The 20851-nt window shown below is 39.3% G+C and overlaps 1 protein-coding gene across 7 annotated transcripts in view; it reads right to left on the reverse strand.

Annotated features, from left to right (window-relative positions):
* Positions 1 to 20851, reverse strand: part of Neto1 (neuropilin and tolloid like 1) — a 125767-nt gene that overhangs the window by 49974 nt on the left and 54942 nt on the right. The window lies entirely within an intron of this gene.

Below are 20851 nucleotides of genomic sequence, written 5' to 3' on the forward strand. Positions count from 1 at the left end.
TACAGAATTTGCTCTTTTTACTATCTCTTATTAATACACACAACTATCTTCATGGTTACAAAGTTTCAGCTGCACATTGCTATAATTTTGGGGGAAATGAGATAACGCTCTATCTTCCTGTTTGAAGGGAAACAGCCATTTTCATAATTCATACCACATTAGGTTGCTACAAATGCCAGTACTGGGAAATGAAAACTTATTTTTGTCTTTGTATTAATAATGATAGTAATCATCGCTTAAATATTTTGGAAAAAAATGTTTCTGCAGTTCTGTTTGGAATACTATAATCATAAATTCCTCATATGATCTGCAGCCAAACAATCAAAAACACATTTGAAATGGCCTAAGTTGGATTTCAGTGCATAAAGTTTAATTGGTTGTTCAGGCTATTTGGGGCAATGACACAAATTATTATGTATATGCACAGTAAAGTTGGAAATAACAATGAGTTTTCGTTTTCTCAAATACCTCTCAAAATGTGTTCTCCACCGAACAACCTGAATCAACTTTAGACACGGAAGAATTCGTGACTTACTTATCTTCCCACTGTCCTTTGGGTCTGCTCACGGTTCTTTATCTGTTCTTCGTCTTGCCAGGGCCCATGGCTGGCTGTTCTCTCCCTCACACTCGGGCTTTCTCTGACAGTATCATCACAGGAAACTTCCCAGATGTCACAGTCTAAAGGAGCCATGTCACTCATTTTGTCTTCTCCATGGTTGTTCTCATTAGAATTGCAGTCATTTATCTCTCTGCTTACGTTTTTGCTTATACTCTACTTCCCTTCCACAAGCCCACAACAAAAATTAGACTCTGTGACATAACATGTTTATTTAAGACTCATAACATTGCATATGGTCAATAATGTTTACGAATTAAGCATAATTCTACATGGAAAATACAGCATTTTATTCCTAATTCAATGTTCTGTATGTACATATATATGTATATGAATGTATGTTTGCATGTTTTTATACCTTAACTTTTTCTATCCACATATAGGCTCAGGCTCGTAGACAGGCTGGCACTGTGAACTCCCAGTGTGGTGTCTTGTCGGAGATCCCTTCATGCTGACCTTTCCTTGTCTGGCATACGACCACGCCTTGTTCGCTCAGCCTTTCACAGTGCAGGTGCCAGCACACAGTTCAAGGACATGATGAAGAAATAGCATTTTGTGACGGTAACAGTTCCGGCACAAAACTTGATGAGGAACTTTTAACTTTGTGAGGTGGGGTTGTAAAATCTGTTCTTTCTTTCTTTCCTTCTTTCTTTCTTTCTTTCTTTCTTTCTTTCTTTCTTTCTTTCTTTCTTTCTTTCTTCCTTCCTTCCTTCCTTCCTTCCTTCCTTCCTTCTTTCCTTCTTTCTTTTTTTAATTTTATTTTTCTTTTTAGTTACATTTTGTTAACTCTGTGTCCCAGCTGTATCCCGCTCCCTCAGTCCCTCCCCAACCCCACACTCCCTCCCTGGTCTCCTCCCTGCCCCTTTCCAAGTCCACTGATAGGGGAGGACCTCCTCCCCTTTCATTTGACCCTGTTTTATCAGGTATCTTCAGGGCTGGCTGCAAAGTCCTCCTCTGTGGCCTAACAGGACTGCTCCTCCCCTGGGGTGGGGTGGGGAGGTCAAAGAGCCTGCCCTTGAGATCCTGTTAGAAATAGTCCTTAAATTCCCAGGGTTCTTTTCCTACCACGGTCAGTCCTGAAGCAATAGCTATTGAACATTTTTAACTTTGTCAGCTTCCTTTCCAGTGTGGGTTTGTACAGTGCACGTATGCATACACGAACATACAGCATCAGTGAGTGCAGCAAGAGGATGTGTGCCATGTTATGAGCATCAAACTCCGTATGATGCTGCAAGTGTGATCAGAAGGAAACCAACTGTTTGTTGCTGTTTTCAAGGACACACGAAGATGCACTTTTTGTTACAAATGCCTGTGTGTTAGAAACGCTCTCACTTTGCTCAGTGGTGCTAGAAGACGCTGCTTTCCGTTTTCTTATTGTCTCAACTGTAGTGTCACAGTCATCTAGGCGCTGCTGGGCTGTGCTGGCCTCTAAAATTTATTCTCCCATTTACACGGAGAGCAGCAAGTATTGAGACGTCAGCCTGTGTTTTAAATCTGTCTTTCCCTCTACTTGTTCACCTATCTATATAGATTAAAATATTTTATTAGATGCTTACATTTTTAAAGTCCCATTGTTAGAAAACTTAATTATATCGTTTACCTTAAAGCAGAAGAAAATGTGTTTCTGTTACATCTCACCTCTGGTGAAAACAGATATAGTTCTTATAAAAATGAAAATAATACACTCACTTCCTCCTTTGTATACAGTCTTCTCAAAGACATGATGAAGAAATAGCATTTTGAACGGGTTTCTTACTTATAAGAGAGATGGAAACTACTTTAAAAAATGAAGATTTACCAAAATTTATGTCAGCTTTATATGTATAAATGTTACAAATGGGTTTTACAAGGATTTAGATAAACACTGTATGATAATTTTATTGTACAGGCTGATAACAGTACTTGTCTGAGTCAGATATTTGAGAATTCTGGAAAACAGCCCTAGATATTTACATATAGGCCCTACTACTTCCTCAAAAGCCAAATATCACTGAGTGTTTGCAAATGGGGAGTCACTGGAGCATCGCACGGGGCAAGCAATTGTACTCCTGGAGAAACCCACAGAGGGACACATGAAAGGCTCAGAGCCTGGTGGTGCCCTTCAACGTATGTTGGCTGGCGATCACTTGGGGAGAACGGGACGCCACCACTTCCACACTTCCCCAGTTACAGCAATCTCTGACCAGATGATTTAGTTTGGACAAGACGGCAGAGTTCACATTCTTGTAGGGCATCACTCTCGCCTGTTCCAGAGTTGGTCAGACATGGTTCATCATCATCAATTTTACCGAAATTCAACCCGTGTTAAATATGGACGAATCAGCAGAAAATGATCTTTCATTTGAATGTTCTGTAATAACTACAAGTTACATTACAACACTAAATTTTTCATTTACTTTTAAAGCTTATATCCTATATAGCTTGCAATAAAGGTTTTTATATGGACTGTGCAAAAGCAATGGTGTTTCAAACCACTGGAGCTTAAAAAGGAACCAAAACTACAACACAAACCAAAGTAGCTAGCTTTCATGGTACAAACCTTTCAGAGGCAAAAGTTTATTTAACCTTCTTGATAAAACACAAGAAAATGTCTGCATTGAATATGTGCAGCCTAGGAGAAATGTCTTAATATTCTGTAGTACTTTCATACTATTTCTGCAAACTATCAATAAGGTATTTTTTGCTTCAAACTATCTGGTCTGAGAGTTTTCTTTAGAAAATCACTTTCACAGTTGCTTATGCTGTGAGCTGACATGTGTGTTTTACTGATCACTGTTGCTTGAAAGACAAATTGTAATTATTCAGATTTAGATACTTGCCAGACTTTTTCTTGAAAATGGAGAAAATGAATCTGTTGACTCAAAGAAAAACAACTGATACTGTTGCCAGTGATAAAATCCAAGCTTCCAGAGTGGAAAATGCATTCGTCATTGTGTGCCTGACAGATTCCCAATATTTGGAGACTGTTAGAGTAGGTGATTATTGACATGAGGAAATATGACTTGTGATAAGAAATTGTGTCTTGCATTTTTTAGCTCTGCACAGTAGCAATCTGCAGACTGCCCGTAAGACACTGGACAGCCTTTAATGCTCCCATAAGCACATGCAGAGTGTATGGCCTGCTTCAAGTACCCTGATGTGTTTTAGAACACAGAATAGTCATTGATGTAGCTTTATCGTTCTTGTCATAATTAACCATTTTAAAACTATCACTATATGAGGCTTTATGTAGCTTAAAACAATAACAACTCTTATTTGAAAAGAATATTAAAATATTTCCCTTTACGGAGCGGACGCAGGACTAGCCACAGATTATCAACATGGATTGCTGCAGCCATGAATCATCTGAAGGAATGGGCGGGCATGGGAGTGTTAGCAGGCCTTCTGGTGTTGGTCTCCTTGGTTTGCCTGTGGTATATATGCAAGATTAGAGTCTCACAACAGTGTGATGCAGCCATGATCATTCAGGCCTTTACAGCCATTGAAGCAGGACATTCTCCCCAAGCATGGTTGGATACCATAAAAAGCTAAAATGATACGCTCAGGATGCGAGGCTAAGCACTGCATTCAGGGTCAGCCGCTTTGGACCCAGAGAAGAGCATGTCTGATTGCATGCGGGTTGATGCCCCAGGTCCCACCTCTGAGAAAAAGGTATCAGACGGGTCTGATGCTCTTTGGGTGGATGACACCTAAATGAACATCTGTACAAAGTCCCAATTTATTTCTAATATCAGAGATCAGACCTCTACTCTTGCCTGATGCGTCTAAAACAAAAAGGGGGAACTGTAGAGAGCTGCGGAATGCTATGCCTTAAAGATGGAGCTGGTTTCTGCCTTCCACCTTCCCGATGGTGAGTGCTCTCTGTCACGAACAACTCCACATTTGGCTAAGGCCGAGGATCTGGCTTGCTTCCATGTATGTGGACCTATCTGCATTGCCCCTGTGGCACGCCTGGGTTGGCTACCCAGAGGCTATTTAAGCTGTGGGCTGGCTTTCCCCGGGGTCCGAGGATTGTTCAATGTTCCTGAATAAACTGCATTGAAAAAAAAATATTTCCCTTTATTATTTATCCACTAATCATCTTTGTGGAGTTGGATTTTCTCTGTGACTACTCTGAACAAAGTATGCCATTAAGCAGCTGTAAAAGTCTAATCATCTGTGGATCAAAGCATTACATTTGTAAAAACGTAAAAACTGTCTTTCTTTCACTAATACGTCAATGGTGTATTAATGTATGTTTTGCCTTTTATATTTATAGTTGGCTTGCTGAAGTAATATTTTCATGATCTATAAGTAGGCCTTTAAAATATTATCAATTTAATTGTTTGATTTGCCAAATGATGAATGACACAAACACTGCATGATCTTTGAGTTTTTGATAATTTATCAGAAAAGAAGGGTCAACAGTCTAGAACTGCCCTGGCCAAGCCATTCACTGTCTCATGGGCATCTCTTTCCAAAAAATCCAATATTGTGACTGAATACAGGAGGGCCAGAGAAACACTCCTATTGCTGTCTCAACACATTTCACATGTCTAAGCAAATTACTGGAAATTTATGTTTAAATTACTGACTATGAACGGGCAGGTCACACACTATTGTTCAAAGTGGTGTCTGACAACTTCACAAAAAAACATGCTTGTAATTGATTGAGGCTTTAAGTAGTTTCAATGTTTCCTCTTGAATCCTAAAGAAATCCTGAGACTTTTTAGGAGTTATTTCCTTTACTATGTTATCAGGAGGGTCTTGTTGGTTAGGCTTGCACAACTCACATAAGCTGAACTACCACAGAACTCAGTGCTGCTTCCAAAAGGCAGCAATTCAAGAGAAAACGCGGCTACCTGGCCAGGCTGTGTAACATAATTCAAAGCTTTTTAATGTAAGAACCAAAGGAATGAAGGTTGATATATGCTTATATTTATAATTAAGTTCAAATACCTGATAACTCTGTGTGTATATGTCTGTGCATACATATCATTGGCAATTTTTTCTAAAACATTTTCTTTATTGTTGAGACTATACTACAGGAATGCAATGAAATATGATGATCATATGGACACTTATCTCTCAATCTTTCCCCATATTCCTCACAAACATGTTCTGTCCCCACTTCATGTCATTTTGATGATGACAACCTGGTAAGTCCAGAAGGTGTTACTCATGAGCATGGGGGTGGGGCCATCTGCAAGAGCATGGGGTTCCAGTCAGTGGTTATCCTTCAAAGAGATGGATTCTCCTGTCCTAAGGGTACCTCAGTAAGGGTGGGCTCTGGAGATTGTCTGCCCCTCATGCCTGGATTTTGGTTTGTTTGATCTTATGAAGGCAAGCACAGCTGCTTATACACTCATGAGTGGGACTGCCCTGTCATGACCAAAAGACAGTAGTTCACGGCAGTCCTTCCCACCTTTCTCATCTTTTATATTCTTTCAAACTTCTCTTCCTTGATGTGCCCTAATCAGGGAAGGAGAATTGACATAGTTGGCCCATTTTGCACTGAATACTTAGTCTCTTATTTCCTTTACCATTGACCAGTTAGGATTTCTGCATTTACCACAAGCTATTACAGAAAGACACTACTCTGAGTATGGTTGAAAACAGCATAGGTGTCATAGAATAAACATAAATATTTAGGAGGCAATTTGACATCATGAATATTGAACAAAGTAACAAATTCTACCCTAGAACTTCAGCTGTAACAAAAAATGAGTTATGAAATTTGCAGGTAGATAGAGCCTGAAAATATTGTGCTGGCCATGCTAACTCAGTTCCTGAAAGGCAAACACCCACATGAATATCTCACACCAGTATCCCGGCTTCTTCGAATCTTGCTTTGTCAGATTAACATGCAGCACAAGTGGGATCTACGAGAAAACAGGAAGTGGCTCGGGTGTGAAGGGAGGTTAGACAGTAGATCACAGTTTAAATGAAAGCAGCAAGATGGAATACTCGGGATGGAAAGGGTTAACCAGGGCACAGAGTGCAAGATAAATCAGAAGGAAGCGGGCATGAGACACATATGAAAGCCTACTTTGTCACAACTTTCAGCAATCGGAGAGCTGTGGCCACATGAGAGATAAGTGAAGAGGGGAGGCAGCTGGTGACAAAAGGATTTAGGGAGGGGCATAGGAGGAGAAAAGGGAGGAAGGGGGGAGTTGGGAGGAGATGATGAGGGAAGGGGCCACAGCTGGGATGCAAAGTGAATAAATTGTAATAAATTATAAATATTTTTTTAAAAAATGATAGAGCAGGAATGGACCAGGGAGTAAGGCATCTTCTGTCCCCGGTGAGTTAGTTAACCGAAGGTAGGAGTTAATAACCGAAGGTAAGGCACTATGAAGAACCAACCTTGTGGAATCCCACCAGTTAGGAGGCTAATAGTGGGTTGGTTACCTGAAGGTAAGGTGCTATGAAGAACCAAACTTGTGGAATCCCACCATTTAGGAGTCTAAGAGTGGGTTGGTTAACTGAAGGTAAGGCTCTATGAAGAACCAACCTTGTGGAATCCCACTAGTTAGCAGGCTAATTTCAAAATAAAGCTTTGAGATTTTAAACTGAAATGCCTTGGAAGGGTGGACAGCATCGCCCTCAGAACCCCTGGGCTGTTGAATGAAAACTGCAGTGCACTGCATGATCCACTCCCTAAGCCACAGTCGGGAGCCCCGAGGTCTCTAAAGCAGCACAGCCATTGCCACCACCTGATGCCCACCATAACTGCAGGGGCAAGACCCCTTTCCTCAGTATACTTCAGGCCATGGCTGCAGGACAGAAGTCAGCCTAAACCTGAGGAGGAACCTTCCTGTTGGCCAGCTTTTAGAGTGCTGCAAGGGGCTGTGCAGGCTGCCATGAAAAAAAAAAATAAAAAAAGAGAGTAATGAAACCTGCATGCTAGCTTACTCCAGTACCAACCAGTCAGGAAAGACCTATGCCCGCTGGTGCACTGGGTTCATGATGGCTATAGGCGTCTAACTGCTTTCTGATTGCATCCGAGGCCTACCTCACAGGAGTAATTTCATGCCAGATACCATGGTCCTGGCCAAAAGCCCATGGCTGGGTGGGAAGTCACAGGACAGTCTTAGAGAAAACACCGCCTCCATTTTAACAATTGCTGACATTAATAGCATCCTCCAACATCATTGTTCCCCTCTCACTGAAAACCAGTGAACACAGCATTAGACTGAACTGTTACTATTTCCAGAGTTAAGCAACAAGGTCCGCTGTTTCCATTGGCTTTGGGAAAACAGGGCTTTTAAAAGGACTTAAATGTGGAGTCCTCCAAGGCTAGAGGAAGACATCAGATCCTCTAGAACTGGAGTTCTAGGTGGCCATAAACTACCCAGTGTGGGTGCTGGCATTTGAACCTGGGTCCTCTGCATAAGCAGCAAGTGCTCTAAACCACTGAGCCACACAGTGAATAAAGTGTAATAAATAGATTTTTTTAAAGGCCTTCAACATGTTACTTCTTTCTCAAATAGATGGGAAATCAAATATGAAAACAATAAAATATGACAGTGTTATTTGTAATTTTCTCTAAAATAATAAGAATTAATATAGCATAGATATTTAGTTGTAAAACATATTGGCCATAAACACACAAACAAAATACTTTGGGAGAAATTTTTGCTTATAATGTAAAGGAACATGTAGGATCTAGAATTGATTTATCTTTTAAAGCATTTCACAATTTCTGGATCTACACATTTCTGAATCTTTAATAGAGGAGAAATATCATTGCAGATTTTGAGCATCATAAGAGCTTTATGAACTTTCATATGATGAAGCTTTAATTGTTTTTTATGTACCTACCTGAAACAGAGATTGTTTTATCAGTCAAGCACTCCTAGCTGAGAGCTCTTGGCTGCTGCAGGCTGCTGGAGGCCGAGAAAGGAGAGACAGAACTGTCTCCATGTGTGTGACCCCTGTTGGCTTGCCTATGCTGTCGATGGCTGTATGCCACAGCCATATGGGCAACACTAATTAGACTCTGTAGATGATTTAAAAAATAATAAAGGAGATGACACAAAACCAGAGGGACAGTCTGAGAGGAGAAAAAAGTGTAAAGAATAGATATGATGAAAACATAGCACATATGTATGGAATACTCAAAGTGAGCATTTTAACTTATCAAAACCCTATTATTTTAATTTAGTTATATTGTTAAACATCCCGCAATACAGAAATAATAATATCTACCAGACATTATGTTATTGACCGTAGATAAGGTAATCAGTCCTTTTCACTCCAATGATGTAATCTGAGATTCATAATAATATTATCCCAATGTTAGCCTGTAGAAGCAGACTCAAAAAAATGAAGTAACTTACCTAACAACACTGTTTTAAAGTACTAAGGCTTGGGATCAGAATTACGTATCTAGCTTTGCAATTACATAATATTTTTAGTCAGATTCATAAGGATAATTATTTTGGATTTTTTAAAATTATTGTAGATATAAATCGTTATTCACCTGTCATGTAGGAGAATGGTAAGTAAAACTTGGGAGAGAGAAGAAAAAACAATAAGCAGAAGGAAAGAAACAGAAGGATAAAGACAAAAAGAGAGATGCTGACACCTGTTTATTTGCGGTAGCTATTATAGAACATCTCTCTCTCTCTCTCCTTTCTTCCCTGCAATTCCTCCTTTCTCACACTTTGCTTCCCTTCCTATTTGTTTTTCTCTGTCCCTGTCTCCCTGCCTCCCTTCCCTGCCTCCCTCAAGGACACCCCTGGAGCTCAGGCTTGATGACAATGCCTCCCTCCCCACTGGTGGTGTCACCACAGTCTCATGTGTTGCCTGAGGTAAACAGGACATAGGTCTCTTGAACTTTGCAATCAATGAGTCTATTGTACAGAGCTAGTTCAGTGGAGCATATCTTGCTGGCACTGTGGTTAGCAAATAAAGCACCTAAACCAATCTTGGTCTATTTTTTGGTATTCATTCCTCATCCTTGCACTTTTATTGACATCAATAAAAAGTCTTTCATGGCTTTTGGGAACAGTTATTCATTGACAAGTACGAGGGAGTGAGAGCTGGTGTGGTGACAGTGTGAAATGGGCTGAGTCCTGTGCTCCTACAGTAAAAGGCAGTCCACAGCCTTCCATAGTGATGCTGAGAGTTTAGAAGACACACACTGTGCTTTGGGAGCTGGGCTCATAGCGTGTATCAATATTAATTAAATAACGTTAACATTATGGCATGTTTTCCCAATATTATAAGCATAAATACAACCGTGAAGGTGCCTTCTATGTTAGAGTTCAATAAATATACTGAGAGAGAGAGAGAGAAAAAAAAAAGCTCTATACATTATGGAAACAGAGCTTGAAGATAAGATCTATTCTGCTTCCAATAAATTTGATGCACTTCAGTCTCTTCTAAATAGAGTTGGAAGCTCTTCTTTTTGGAAACACTGGGAGAGTCCTCTGTCGGTTCCCTTGGCAAAGACTCCAGGGTGGCTTTGCCAGGCCCCACAGGTGCGCAGGGCAGGTGGAGCCATCATGGATCTGGAGGAGAAGAGCCAGTGGAGAGTGCCAGAAGCTGCAGCGCCAACAGGCTGGCATGGAGTTTGCAGGAGGCGCCTCTTGATAAAACCCTGAAGCAGCTCAAGGAATGCTTTGAAGAGCACATGTTTCCGCCCATCTGAGCGAGAGGCTGAAGTAATCAAGGTTGGTCTTTAACCCACTGTATTCTGGCTTTTTAGCCTTTGAGGTTGGAGACTACTCGTGGGGCCTCTGGCCTGCACAGCACATGTGCTGTCACTGAGCAAGATGTCTGTAATCCCACCTTCTAAAGTATAAATTGCTTCTCTTTGCGAAGATTATAATAAAAATCTACCTGATGTGTTATTAAGCATGCATTACCTGTTCAGTATATAAATGAGGATAGATCCTTGCTAAATATACAAGTATTAACCTCTTCTTTAACATATGGCATCACAAACTCGGCATAAAAAGCCCTCTTAGGACCATTTGGTCCAAACATTGTGACCACATTGTAAATAATGCCAACACTAAGCTAATCAAGACAGTTGTAAAGCAGTTGTAACAGTGTGTGTGTGTGATGTGACATTTCAAATTTAGGTGAATTTTACTAGGTTTATACAATCATAGGGAACTTACCGGCCTGTTTGTGTTCAAACATTAACTAATGTTCTAAGTACTGTGATGTTCATCCTCACCGTCAGCTCCTAGGTTTTAGAGTCATCTAGAAGGAACAGCCCTGGACCTATCTGTGAGGATGTTTCATGAGATGTGTAAGGAGAGGGGAATGTCCACCATAAGTATTCACTCTACTATCTCATTCACTGGGATAAACAAAAGGGAAAATAGGGGACGGCGGACGACTTCCGTTACCCTGGTCTCTGCTTTCTGGTGTACAGGGATGTGGGGTCACAGCTGCATGTTTCCATTCTATCTGCCAGACCTTCCCCACCTTGATGGGCGGTACCCCTCAAACCACGTCACAGACAAAGTCTTTATTAAGCTGCTTCTGTCACAGCAAAGAGAAAAACTTTCGAGTCCTGCTCTTTTCACTTGTGGTATGTGTTTGCATTTTCCTGGACACATTCTGGCTACTTACTACATGGCTGCAAAGGTGTGAGTGGGTGTAGGAAGCTGGCACTTTTATGGGTGGACCACTGCAGAACAGACGTGATGCAGCTTATGTTAGCAAAGGACCTTCTGTCGGTAAAGTTTCAGGTCTAGGAATTGTAGATTCCACCTGGGAGACTGGGAAGTTCCAACCCGGAGCTGCATTGCCAGGGTCGTCAGTTTCCTCTCCATTCCATCATCTCTCAAATATTGAAAAGAACAAGGATATTTCCCAACTATTTCCCAACACAGCTGTCAACAGGCGCTGAAACCGAAGTCTTAGGATTTTTAGGTATTTAGAATTTTGTTACAGCTCCACTGTGTTGGCATTTAAAATATGCAGGATTTTTTTTTTCTCAAATGTGTTTTATTGTAGTCACTTTGACGTATTTTGGTAGTGGAAGGTGTCATAATCATAAAGAGAAAACAATAGCTTGAACTAATTTATTTAATGTGTATTTGAGTGTGTGTATGTGCGTGTGTGTATGTATATTTGTGTGTGTGTGTGTGTGTGTATGTGCACGCGTGTGCATGTACAAGTACATTCATGTACAATGCTGCAGTGTGGGTCTCACAGTACAACTTGTAAACTGTGGCTCTCTCCTTCCTGCATGTGGATCTGGGGTGTGAACTTTGGTAACGAGGCTTGGTGTTGGGTGTCTTCTGAAAGGGCTTTGAATGGCTTATTAAACCTCAGACTGAAGCTTAAGACTCAACCACTGATGCAGATGTTTGCCAAAACTGTGGTCCTATATGTGTCTGTGATCTAACACAAATGTTACAAGATTATTTGATCCCAAGTAAACCCTGAGATTGTGAACTGCAAAATCCTGTTTCTAATTGTGGCATGGCTCAATCTTTGATCCTAGAGCTTTCTGTTTACTATAAACAAGTACTTGTGGTGTAGCTCAGCCCTTGCACACACCTTTAATCCAAGAGATTTCTGTAAATAGCATTAGATAAAGCAATCCTAGTTCAAGAAGTGGACCAAGTAACCAGCTGACCAGATTAAACAGAAGGAGCGAGAAGGAGCGACACTGAATTGAAGGGTAGAGCAGAAAGCTTTTTCCTTCCAGGACATCAGCTGAGTGGGAAGGTCAGCTGATGCTTTCTCTGCCTCTCTGGGCTAGCAGATTTTCACCCTAGCATCTGGCTCCTGCATCTCTATTGTAAAAATGAATTATTGGGATTTTGTTTTCAAAACAGCACACAAAAGCACCAAAGGCAATCTGAAAAAGAAGAATAAAATAGTAAAGGACTGTGCAGAGCTGTGGTCTAAAGCAGAGTCAAACAATATTTCAGTTTTAGGTTCTGCTCTTCTGTTAAGAAGAGTGATAGTGTGCCTTTTACCTTAGACCATTAGAAGTTTACTATTGTTATTTAAATCAGTCACTAACTCCTCCTGAGTAACTGAGTTGGAAACTTCAACAACAAATCAACTTGGCTTCATTTGCTCCAGTGATCAAGAGTCTCATCAATAGTCTCTGAACAGTCATTCACTCTTCCTTTTCTCGAGAGTGTTGCTATGTTTTCCAAGAAAAATATCCCCAAAGTTAGAAATGCTTTTGTTCCCACATACTGACGGAAATTCCTTAGCCATGACACCTTCTGGAATAGCATAATTTTTCATTTTTCAATGCCAGTCTCTTTCTTCCATAAATTTTGTATTACAAACTACCTTTGATTATCTCTTTAAGTAAAAGTGGTGGAAAATAGAGAGTTAAAAGTAAAGCAACAGGGGAGGGGCATGGGAGGAGAAGAGGGAGGGAGCATGACATTGGGAGGGGATGAGGGACAAGGCTACAGCTGGGATACAAAGTGAATAAATTGTAATAAATAAGAAAATAAATAAATACAAAGGGAAAAAAGCAACATGCATTTAAAGCATTTTATTAATAAACCCATAAATCTGAGTCCTGTGAATTTCTTTTTGATTATGGATGACATTTTGTTTAGATGCTTCATTGACTCCCACGCTTTTGAAAAAAATTTGGTGACACCCACTTAAAGTTATTATTGATGTAATTGCGGCTCCCAAGGTGATTATACCCTTACAGTATCAACCACAGATGTCACTTTAACACTGTTGTCCAGGAACTATAGTGATTAGAACATGACCAAATGATTAGTTTACTTTTAAGTAGTGAGTTTACTATATGATATACACACCATTATTCTTACTGAATACATGATTGTGTATAAAATAATGACAAATTTATATGAAGCCCAGAAAGTCTGTAAGACAATGCAGAATTGGAGCCGACCACTTCATTTGCTTTGCTGCACAGCTGTTCTCAGTCATGTGTAACCCAATCCGCATGTCAACCTGTCCAGCATGGGTGTGAACCTTAAAGTCGGCCCAACCACCTCATCTGATAGTTCATCAGATATGCAGACAAGGGTGAAAGCACTCCACTCAGAATGATTATGAGACTAAGGGAGCCTGGAATTCACAGATAAAACCCATCTCAGAAAAAATTAATGAAGGTTATTCAAAGAAGCAAAATATGAATTATAAAACAGTGGCTATTCTAGCATTCTAAACTAACTCATAAGAAAGATATTAAGAATTAGGAACATAAAATAAAATAAAATAAAATAAAAAAATAAAATGCTGGGCAAGGAGGCACATGCCTTTGATCCAAGCACCTTGAAGTTAGATATAGGTAGATATCTGTGAGTTTGAGGCCACCCTGGTCTGCAAAGTGAATCCAGGACATCCAGGGCTCTGTTACACAAAGAAACCCTGTCTTGAAAAACAAAAATCAAAATAAAAAAACATGTAAAATCTATTATTTTCTCAGAATTCTCAAACTTGAGTGCATGTGTAATCTCTAGCTTTGGCAGGTGTGTTACAATCACAAAGTTTTCTTTTCAGGAGAGGTGGACTCAGGTGATCTATCTATCTATCTATCTATCTATCTATCTATCTATCTATCTACCTATCTATCATATATATATAATATTCTAGTAACACCTCAATTAAATTATAATTTTCATAGAAAGTACTTCATTCCACCAAAGGCTCATAAGTTGAAAACTCTGTTACCAACAGGTAGAGCCAGTGAGAAGTAATTATAAAATAACAACTACAACTGTATTGTTAGTTTAACTAAATGATCATCGGTTCATAGCTGGAGCTATTAAATATACAGGCCCAGCAGAAGAGAAAGCCATAGTGTGCGTTTTCTGAAAATTTGCCTTAACTCCAGAGCTCTACTCTTCCTTGCTTGTTCCTAAAGTCTCTCTGTTTGTTTGTTGTTTGTTTTTGTATGTCCCTCCACGACTGTTTACCTGAATATGTCTTCCATGAGGTGGCCTTCATTGCTTCATCCCAAGATTCCCAAGATGGTACTCTGCCTCAACCACATCATGGCCCAGGAGAAAGGTAATAAAGAGACCATGGTTTGAATGCCCTGAAACCATGGGCCCAAAATAATCCCTCCTTTCCTTAAATGAGTTTCTCACTTGTTCAGTCATCTCAAGGAAAAGTGAACTGAATCACTGTATACTTACTAGCACCTCTATCTAAATATGCTCAGATAACTTCAAGAAACCTAGAAGTTAAATCATCTACTACCATGTGTTTATTAATAACTTTTCTGTCTGTGATGAAGCACTATGACCAAGCAACATATAAAAGAAAACGTTTAAAATGATTTTATTGTTTTACAGGGTTCGAGTCCATGATGGCAGAGGAAGAGGATGGCAGCAGAAATAGCAGGAGGCAGAGGTTACACTAGGAATGGCATGAGATTTATGAAACCCCAAATTCTGCCCCAGTGACCCTCCTCTTTCTGCAGGCCACATGTCCCAATCCTTCCTAAACAGTTCTACCAAGCAGGGACTAAGTATTCAAATCTATTAGGCTACGGAAGCCATTCTCCCTCAACCCACCACAACAGACTATGTGACAGGACATTGTGAAGCATACAACAATAGAGAAGGTTTTCCATCTCTCCAAACTTTGGACTATTCACTATGCATGTATCATATAGACATACAGAAATCTGAGATTTCTTTCTTTTTGCTATATGGAAACCCTCTGAGGTCATGGTTAAGAACTGACCCTCAAGACACTGTTTTGGGGGATAGCATACTATTTCACCTCTTCCAGCTCCAGCTCTTGAGACCCTAGAAAGTTATTTAATCCTACTGAAGCACCATTTATTTATTACAAAATGATTGACAACTATATTTCTCACATAGTATTGCCAGGGATTCAATGTATAAACATCTATAGGAGAGATGTTACAAAGAAAACTGAGCAATATTTATGAACTAAAAACAAACAAAAACAAGAAAATGTGTTTATCCTGAAAACAAATTAACTATGTTTTATTTATTAATTAGGTATGTATAGCCTTAACTATCACATAGCCAAACTTATTAAGTAATTGCCTACACATTTAATAGAGCCTTAGAAATATTCCAAGAATTATCAAAACCCAAAGACTTAAAAAACATTAATTAAGGTCAACATCCACAGTCACCAGGGAAATGCTAATCAAAACTACTTTGAGATTTTATCTTATACCAGTCAGAATGGTCAAGATCGATAAAACAAGTAACAACTCATGTTGGTGAGAATGCTGGGTAAGGGGAAGTCATCCATTACTGGCGTGACTTCAAACTTATACCGCTACTGTGACAATCAGTGAGGCAGTTCCTCAGGAAGCTGGGAACAGATCTGTAACAAAATCCAGCTGAGCCACTCCTGAGCTTCTACACAAAGAACTTTACATCCTGCTATAAAGACACTATCTTAAACATTTTCATGCCTACCCTATTCATAATAGCTAGCAATTAGAAAGGGCCTAGATGCCCATCAATGGATGAATGGACAAAGACAGTGTGGTACATTTACACAATGGAATATTTCTCAGCTGTTTAGAAATAGTGAAATTACAGGTAAATGGGTGGAGCTAGTAGGTAATCTAGACACACACAGAAAGAAAAAAATGTTTTGTATTCACTTATATGTGAATCTTAGGTCTTAATTTGTTAAGTATTTTACATATGGTTAGAGGTCTGGTATAGTGTAAGAAGCTATGAGTGGTTGCTATAGAAAAATACAATAGATAGTTATGTATAGTTGAGCTTTGGGGCCTGGAATAGGAGGATCAAATGGGGAGGTGGGAGAAGAGGAAAGGAAGGAGGAAATATGGGAAGGGACAGCTAAAACTAAGGCCTATTTGATTGTATGGAAACCTAATACAATAGAAGATTCTTAAAATATATTCATTTATGAAATAAAATTACACAGAATCACCAAATAAGGGGAGAGAAAAAGCCCCAATGGGACATCCCTTACCATCAAATGAAATCTCTAGTGTTAGTAATTGGTTACAACTGAGTTGTTTGGCAAAGGAGTCCCCGTGGGAACCTCTAAACAATTCAGGCTAATGCCACAGCTATTGGTTGCCCTTCATAAACTGATGGCAGACCCATATTGCTGAGGACAACATCCATTTAACTCAGTGAACATGGAAAAGTCAAGATTATGCCTACCTACAGTCTTCCCTCATACTGAATAGTGCTCACATCCCTATACTATACACACTATGTAAGGAGAAATGCAAACACCAACCCAGCTACAAACTCTGTGGTCTGCAATGGTGACTTATCTGCAATAACAATAAAATGACTCCTAAGAACTCTGTCCAAAACTCGACGTCTGTCTCGACAGGCATCATCAGAGAAGCTTCCTCCTGTAGTAAATGGGAACAGATGCAGAGACCCACAACTGACAATGTGCAGAGTATGAGAGACTCTGGAAAACTCAGTCCTCAACAGGATCTCTCCATCCAATCCCTCTCCTTGGAGCTCAGGGAGCTGTGGAAGAGGCGGTAAAATGATTGTAAGAGCCAGGGGGAATGGAAGACCAAGGAAACTGCCTTCCTGACACAGCAGGACTGATGCACACATGAACTCAGAGAATGTGGCAACATGCAAGGGACTTGCACAGGTCCAAGCCAGCGAGGGTCCCAGCAGAGAGAAGAGAAGCAAGCACAACACCCATCTCTAACCCAGAAGCAACCTTCAACTGGCAACCACTCACAAGGGAAATAATCAGTTTTCTTCAGTGGAATATCTCCTGGTATCTGAACCACACTTACGGGAAGCTCCGTGCTCAGAAGTAGATGGCCAACACCAAACGGACTCAATGCTATTTCTGAAGTTGCTTTGCCTCCTAATACTGTGGGCATTATTTTACCTCCCTTGTCTCTTGTTCATTAATTGTGGTTTTAATTTTGTGTTTTTATGGGCTTCTTATATGCGCACGTTGATGTGCTTCTTCATTGCTTTTTCCTTTTTGGCTTTGTTTTGTTCTGGTTTGCTTGGGTTATTATTGATCTTTTTGTTTGTTTGTTTGTTTTCTCAAGAAAGGAAAAGAAGGCAGGGAGTTGAGTGGGTGAAAAAGTGGAGTGGCTCTGGGAAGAAGAAATCTAGATCAAGGAAGAGAAAAAGCATGAGCAAAATATAAGTATGAAAAAATATTTAATGTACAAACAAAACAAAGTTATAAAGCTTAATGGAGTTACCAGTTTCACAGAGCTTAAAAGAGAATTTATGTCATTCCATGTGACCTTGAAAGCCACGTTTGCAACTTCTCTGTAGATGTAGGAAATGATGTCTGTCATTTACAAAGTAGAATTCAGCAAACTATTGCCTTTAGAATCTCAAGAATCAGGTTTTTCACCTGATTCTTTAAAAATGCTCACAAAAATTGAAAACTTATGGAGTTCCTGTCCTCTCTAGATCTTACTATTTCCCACTTCTTACATAAGAGTCCATGGACTCCACAAGGAGAGCAACAGAACCAGAAATTTGAACACAGAGGTCTTCGCAGAGACTCATACTCCAACCAAGTACCAAGCATGGAGATAACCTAGAACCCCTGCACAGATGTAGCCCATGGCAGTTTAGTGTCCAAGTGGGTTATAGTAATGGGAAGAGGGACTGCATCTGACATAATCTGATTGGCCTGCTCTTTGATCACCTCCCCCTGAGGGAGGAGCAGCCTTACCAGGCCACAGAAGATGACAATGCACCCACTCCTGGTGATATCTGATAGACTAAGATCAGAAGGAAGGAGAGGAGGGCCTCCCCTATCAGTGGACTTGGGGAGGAGCATGCATGAAGAAGGGAGAGAGAGGGTGGAATCAGGAGGGGAGGAGGGAGGGACTTATGGGGGATACAAAGTAAATAAAGTGTAATTAATAAAAATAAAAAAATAAAAAATTGAAAACTTTATTTAACAATACTGCCACACATTCTAAGATACAGCAAAAATGTCATGAGTTCATCTCTAAAACTGTTGAAATATGGTCATAATTATATAGGAATATATATATTGTAGATATATATCCATATGTCTATATCTATATTTATATCTATATCTATCTATCTACAATAGTGTATGTCAGTGTATTTTTCATTAATCTACAATGAATTAAATTCTATTGCAAGTTAAAATAAGCAGAGTGAGGTAATGAGATATTAAATTCGACATCTCAAAGTAAAACATAAAATCCACCATTAATTATGATAACCATAACAAAGATTCATTTAATTAGAATTTACTGAAATAAGAATAATTTAGATTGATAAAATGTTAAATAAATGAATATCAATTACATTTAATCCTTTTCATTTAAAACAGCAAAGCAAAGACATATTATATTAAAAGAAATGTGTGTAGTATATAGTTGGAGATTCATGAACCACTCACTGCCCATTCACTGAGGATGAAGCTGTACCTGGGCTTGACTTAAATCAATATTTTCCACTCTAAATCAGTCCCCTGTCTCCAACAAAACCATAGAATTTTCACTATACCATACTATGTATCACCAAGAAGGCTGCAGAGCAATAAATCTTTCTTTTAGTTACTGACTCAAATTTAAGTTCCTGCTTGCCATTTGGTTAGCATAATGAGTTAAAGGAACTTAAAAATGTACACATTCTTTGTCAAAAATTAAGTTTCCATAGGTTTGTGGGTTTATTTCTGAGTCTTCTGTTTGATTCCATTGACCCACCATTTTGTTTCTATGCCAGTACCATGCAATTTTTAGTATTGTTGCTCTATAGTACAACTTGAGATCTGTGATGATGATACCTCCAGAAGATCTTTTATTGTGCAGGACTGTTTTAGTTACTCTGGTTTTTTCTTTTTTCATGTGAAATTAAGAATTGTTCTGTTAACATCTGTAAAAAAAAATGTGTTTTTATTTTGATGGGAATTGCATTGAATCTGTAGATTGCTTTTGGCAGGATGGCCATTTTCAGTATGTTAATCCTACCAATCCATGAGCATATTTTTCCATCTTTTGATATCTTCTTCAAGTTCTTTCTTCAGAGACTTGAAGATTTTTTCATACAGGTCTTTCACTAGCTTGGTTAGAGTTACACCAAGGTACTTTATGTTATTTGGGGATATTGTGAAAGGTATTGTTTCCCTACTTTCCTTCTCAGCCCGTTTGTCTTTTGTATATAAGAGGGTTATATATATATTTTTTTTTGAGTTAATTTTGTATCTAGCCACTTTGCTGAAGATGTTTATGAACTGAAGGAGTTCTCTGGTAGAATTTTTGGGATCATTCATGTATGCTATCATATCATCTGTGAATAGTGATACTTTGACTTCTTCCTTTCTGATTTGTATCTCTTTAATCTCTATTAGTTGTCTTATAGGTGGGACTTCAAAAACTATATTGAAGAGGTATGGAGAGAGTGGGCAGGCTTGTCTTGTCCCTGATTTCAGGGGGATTGATTTAAGTTTCTCTCCATTTAGTTTGATGTTGGCTATAGGCTTGCTGTATATCGCCTTTACTATGTTTAGGGATGTGGCTTATATCCCTGCTCTCTCAACAACTTTAAACATGAATTTTATGCTTTTTTGGCATTTAAGGAGATGGATCGGGATTTTTTTTTTCTTTCAGTTTGTTTATATGGTGGATTACACTGATAGATTTTTGCATGTTGAATCAACACTGGGATAAAGCCAAGTTGGTTGTGGTGGATTTAATGTGTTCTTGGATTCAGTTTGATAGTATTTTTGTGCCGATGTTCATAAGTGATATTGGTCTGAAGTTCTCTTTCCTTGTAGGGTCTTTGTGCAGTTAAGGTATCAAGGTAACTGTGGCCTCATAAAATGAGGTTGGTAATGTTCCTTCTATTTCTATTTTGTGTAATAGTTTGAAGAGTATTGGTGTTAGCTCTTCTTTGAAGGTCTGGTAGAATTCTGTGCTGAACACTTTTAGCCCTGAGCTTTCTTTGGATGGGGGACTTTTGATGACTGCTTCTATTGCCTTAGGGGATATAGGACTTTTTAATTTATTTACCTTATCTTGACAATGGAAAAAAGATAACATCTTCAAGAAATGATGGTGGTTTAACTTGATGTCTACATGTAGCAAAATGCAAATGGACCCATATTTATCACCCTGATCAAAGAACTCAACACAAAAACAGACACACTAAATTTGTTAGAAGAAAAAGTGGGGAAGAGCCTTGAACTCATTTTCACAAGAGACAACTCCTTGAACAGAAAACCAACAGCCCTAGCTCTAAGATCAACAATCAACGAATGGGACCTCATGAAACTGAAAAGCTTCTGTAAAGAAAAGGACACAATCAGCAGAACAAA

The sequence above is a fragment of the Meriones unguiculatus genome, chromosome 2 (genome assembly GCF_030254825.1).
Source record: "Meriones unguiculatus strain TT.TT164.6M chromosome 2, Bangor_MerUng_6.1, whole genome shotgun sequence".
Lineage (NCBI taxonomy): Eukaryota > Metazoa > Chordata > Mammalia > Rodentia > Muridae > Meriones > Meriones unguiculatus.